At 36.1% G+C, this 5,597-nt stretch overlaps 1 pseudogene; it reads left to right on the forward strand.

Annotated features, from left to right (window-relative positions):
- The first annotated feature begins 3,437 nt into the window (after window positions 1–3,437).
- On the forward strand, window positions 3,438–4,021 carry LOC150069410 (ubiquitin-conjugating enzyme E2 D2 pseudogene; annotated as a pseudogene).
- The last annotated feature ends 1,576 nt before the right edge of the window (window positions 4,022–5,597 follow it).

Here is a 5,597-nt window from a genome sequence, read left to right on the forward strand (position 1 = left end):
TCACCTTAGGTTGAGTATGCACTTTTGTTCCCGTACCTGGCACAATCTGTGGTTCTTGCTGTTACACTATTTTGTTAATGAGTCCAGAGATTTTGGTGTAGGCTTGACCAATAAATTGGGAACACTGATGTAAAACATACTTTAAGAACATGATTGATTCTCTCTCAAAATCTAATCCTCAAAGAAACAACCATCCCATGAAAAGGTGGACTGAAGACTTACAAAGAGACTTCTCTGAAGAGGAAATAAGAATGGCCCATGGACACATGAAGAAATGTTCAATGGCCATAAAAGAAATGCAACTCAAGCCAACTTTGAGATTCCATCTCACCACAGTCAAAATGGTCATTATCAAGAAATCCGATAACAAATGATGCTGGCAGGGATGTGGCCAGGAGTGATCACTACTACACTGTTGGTGGGAGTGTAAACTCCTTCAACCACTATGGAAAGCAGTATGGCGATTCTTCAAAAGACTAAAAATAGAGTTCCCCTATGACCCAGCAATCCCACTCCTTGGCTTTGCCCAAATATCCTTTCCTTTTTTCATGTTTTACTTAGTATATACCAGTTATTACTCATAGTAGTATATAAAAATAATCTTCTTTCATTTGCCAGCTGTTTAGCACTATATTGTGTGTTCCTATCACAGCTCCTTCCAACAGTTTACAAGAGGATAAAGACAAAAATGTGTACCTATCTTTATTTGACTGCTCCCTTTGGCTTTAGGTTAGGTTATAGCTCTGCAGTTTGATTAGGTTTTAACATGTAGTTTAACTTCTAAAAATAATTTTATATAAAATAAAACAAAACTGACAATAGGCCTAATTGAAATAGTGAGCAGGAAAAATGATAAGGTTCTGTTTTACAAGTATAAGAATAGTGACAATTGTGTCAATATGATAAAAATAAAATGTTATCTTCCCTAATAAGTAAAATGAGCAAAGTTTCTTCTCAAGAGGAGAGAATAATAAGGCAGTGAGAAATAGTTATTTGTTCACTTTCCAGGAGTTGATCAGTTTGCATAATTGTTAATATACACTATTAATGAAATTTAATTCATGAATCAAATTGGCTAATTAGAACCTTAATTATAAGAATAAATACTATCCTTCAATATTGTCTAGTATAATTGTCTCAATATTTATAACATATGATAACAAATTGATTCTCTGATTTAAATTGTCCAATAACCTAAAGAAAAAAGTAGATCTCTAATACTTGAAAGATACACAGATTTCACTTTGAAATCTTTGCACAATAATATAGAATTATAAAACATTTTAAAATAAGATTGATATTACTAATACGTATTTGGTCTCCAAAACTTAATGTCACAGAAGAGTTACAAATATGTTTCAGTGTGGGCTGTTTGGTAACTTGTCTGAATCCAGTGAAACTGAAGACAAATATATACATGTTATGCAAAATCAATTTGTTATTACATGCAAACAGAAGTGACAACAGAAATATAGATTTTATACTGAACTGGTCCTTTTTTGTCATAGGAAAGATTCTTAGATTCATTGGAGCTGGTTTATACATACACACTTGTCTTGCACTACATCTAATGGATAACAGAAAGTAGCATACCAGGGTTTTATGCCCTGGAGGCAATATGATGTAGGGAAAACAGGAGCTGTTCTACTTAGTCCTTCCTTAGTTTGATACATTTCTTTCCAGTACATACTGCAGCTGTTCTTTCTTTGTAAGATGTTTTCTGATTATTTGAATAGTGATTTTTATTATATCATTGCCTCGCATGAATATAAGGGATTTTGATTGCATTTAACCCTTCTCTTACTCACACATATCTGTATCCTCCTCTCACTGGTCCCTTTGTCTCCTCATTCTCCAATGGTCTCCACCCTGTGAAGAATCTAAATATGAAAGTTATCCTAAGATTTTTGTCTTTGAGTCTAGTTTATCCATTTTTCTGTTTATTTTTTTTAATATTTGAAAACATGATTTTGTTCTTATAAATGTCTGGTTAGCATCCCACTGTAAATAGTCACCTGAGTACATTCTCTATCCATCCTGAGGTTTGAGCAGATGGCTTGGCTATGGGAGAGTACTGAAATGAACCTAGATATCTCCATCTTGTGCTGATCTTGATCTATTTGGACATACACTGAGAGTAGTATACAAGTATAAAAGGACAATTCCATTAAAAAAAAACTTTTGACCACCTCCATAAAGATTTCCACCATAATTATGCTAATTAACATTTCCATGAACAGTATATAATTATTGCAGTTCAGTGATGAAATAGTTTAATGTATTTTTATTTACTATAAAGACAAATAAAATGCAAAGAATAGCTACTAACTGTATATATGATTTGCAAAGTTTTATCACCCTTAATACATATTTAGTGTGTTTGCAAATCAATGAGAAACTACCCAAGAAAACAATATAACTCAATGAAAAAACTATCACTCTTAAGAATATGAAAAAAAGAGTTCTATTTTATAAATTACCAAATAAATAAAAATTAAACATAAATCTTTGCTTTTCAACGTACCATTAAAGTGATTTAAAATGATGAAACTTTTAGAAATGGTTTGAGGGAATGGGCTTTTTTCTCCTATATTGCTAATATGGTTATGTATTAGCAAGTTGTTGGGAAATATGTGTGGAAGAATGATTCAAAGTCCTTAGAAATATGTTCACCTTCATGAATAATTCTTTTCTAAAAGATTTGAAGGAAATACTAATAATACTACTAATAATACTAAGGAAATGCTAAAATATCGCTATAAGAATATATGTATGTGAGCACTGGTGAGTCACTCCTGTAATTCTAACTATTTAGGATACTGACACCTGTAGCAATGTGTTTCTGAGCAGCCTGAGAGATTACATCTCCAATTAATTAGTAAAAGGCTGGTCAAGAGTGGTAGAATAAAAGTCATGAACAGTAAAGCCAAAGCCCAATGGGACAGTAAGGCCTGAGTTCAAGCCCTGATACCAACCCCAAACAAAACAACAAAAATCTGAACCCCCACACAAATGAGAATGTATGTGAAAGAATATTTATTATGTACAATGACTAAAATAGCCAGCAACCTATTCCAACTTTCAGCTACATTATATATATATATAGTATTCATATATGTATATGTATGTGTATCCATTTATGTATCTCTTTCACTTGAGTGAGAAATGTGCATGTTTTATGATTCTCTCCCAATAATAGAATTCAACTGAAGTAATGATTTTTGACTGCCGAAATTGGATTCTGGGAACTGTAGCTTTCTTTCCCTCTCCTGACTTTTCCCACTATTTTACTCAGATAAAAAATAACTGCCTCTTCGGTGATCGCTGTGGCAGCCCCAGAAGCTGAGTGGGCCCTGGCCCTCAGCCCGTCCTGCCAGGCCCGCGCTCCAGTACATCCCGTCTCCTCCCGCTGACCAGCGGCCTCCTGGTCCCTTCCCCGTCCCTCCCCCGTCCCCGTCCCAGCCCCGGGGGCTGCCGCATCCCACCATGGCTCTGAAGAGAATCCACAAGGAATTGAATGACCAGGCGCGGGATCCCCTAGCACAATGTTCAGCGGGTCCTGTTGGAGATGACATGTTCCCTTGGCAAGCTACAATAATGGGACCAAATGACAGTCCCTATCATGGTGGAGTATTTTTCTTGACAATTCATTTCCCAACCGATTACCCCTTCAAACTACCTAAGGTCGCATTTACAATAAGAATTTATCATCCAAATATTAACAGTAATGGGAACATTTGTCTTGATATTCTACGGTCACAGTGGTCTCCAGCACTAACTATTTCAAAAGCACTTTTGTCCATCTGTTCTCTGTTGTGCGATCCCAATCCAGATGATCCCTTAGTGCCTGAGATTGCTCGGATTTACAAAACAGATAGAGAAAAGTACAACAGAATAGCTGGGGAATGGACTCAGAAGTATGCGATGTAATTAAAGAAATTATTGGATAACCTCTACAAATCAAGATAGGGGAACTCTGAAAGAGAAAGTCCTTTTGATTTCCATTTGACTGCTTTCTATGAGCCCATGCCTCATTTTCCCCTGTGCACATGTTTACCTGATAAAACAGCAGTGCCACCTTGTTGTGCATACTTGGAACAACAAAATAGAGATACTGTACTTCTGTACCAACATTGCCTCCTAACAGAGAAGTATGTGTGTGACAGCCAATCCTCCGGGCATAACCTAGGTGTGAGACTAAAAACTTTCCTTATTGACAGAAATTTGGATAACAGCAAAGTGTGAGGGATGGTGGGTTCTTGGTGTGTCCTTGGATGGGGGAAAGCTCTACTGGCCTGTAGGTGATTGTTTTTAAGTGGAATCCATTTAAACTCAAAACAGTTATGAACAGCAGGTGAAGAACATGAAGGTATTTCTTTATTCATTTTCTCCGGAGAACCTACAACTTAGGTGAAAGTTATGACCAACCAGATTAAACTACCCACATCCTGTATTAAGGTCTAAGTTTAACTGGTCAACATTTAAATGGATTGGAGCTATTAGTACAAAAAGTATGATGGGCTTTGCTTCCAACTCTTTTACATTTCCCTACCCTCCCTCTCTCTCCCTTCCCCTCCTCCCCCTCCCTCCCTCTCCCAACCCTCCACATTCTTTGGTTTGTATGTGGTTTCTCAGTTAATACATAGCTAATAGCTCTTCTTTTTCTTATGTTTTTAACCACTTAGGTCTATTTGGATGTAAGGGTGAAAATTCATTTGATGGAAATACTTGTGTATATTTAAAGACCCAATTGCTCCTCTGAAGCTTGTATGTTCAAGAATGATTAATCTGTATAATAAACTGATTACTACAGTCATTACATATAAAAAAATAGCTGCCTCTTTAAGTTGACCTATACAGAAACTCAGATGGAAGAGATATGAAGGTAGTTTTGAATCAATAGCCAACCAGAAATTCAAGTCTTAGTTAACAACTCAGGAGGAATTAAATCATTAAGATAGCTTATAATCAAATACTGCCCTCAAATGAACCCCAAGATGACCAAATTTACAGATGAAACATCGTTGCAACCTTGACTGGGAACTTGATTTAGAGAAGCCAACTTCCCATACCTGGATTTCTGATCCATATAGACATTAAGAAAAAGAGCTTGCCTTAAGTTGTTAAATTTTCGTAGTAAGTTAACATGTAGGAGTAGAAAATTAATGAAATGCAGAGACAGTTTTCCTAAATAGATGAGTGAAGAAAACATGTTCTAAGTAATAATAAGGTAAAGCGTCATTTCAGTGTAGGTATAAACACAACTACACAGACACATAAATATGCATACAGTAAACATGTCTGGGAGAAGACAATGCACTAATGTCTATGATTAGCTTTGAGATATAAAATAATAGCCAATTTAAAATTATTTTTCTGCATATTTTTATAGCTTCATTTTTTTTGCCAGTCTGGGGCTTGAGCTCTGAGCCTGAGCACTGTCCTTGGGCTTTCTCAAGGCTAGTGCTCTACTGCTTGAGCCACAGCACCATTCCCAGCATTTTTCTATGTATGTGGTACCAAGGAATTGAACCTGGGTCTTCATACATGCTAGGTAAGCACTCTAACATTAGGCCAAACTCCTGGCCCGTAGCTTT

Source organism: Megascapheus bottae, chromosome 1 (assembly GCF_031878675.1).
Source record: "Megascapheus bottae isolate mThoBot1 chromosome 1, mThoBot2.hap1, whole genome shotgun sequence".
NCBI classification, from domain to species: domain Eukaryota; kingdom Metazoa; phylum Chordata; class Mammalia; order Rodentia; family Geomyidae; genus Megascapheus; species Megascapheus bottae.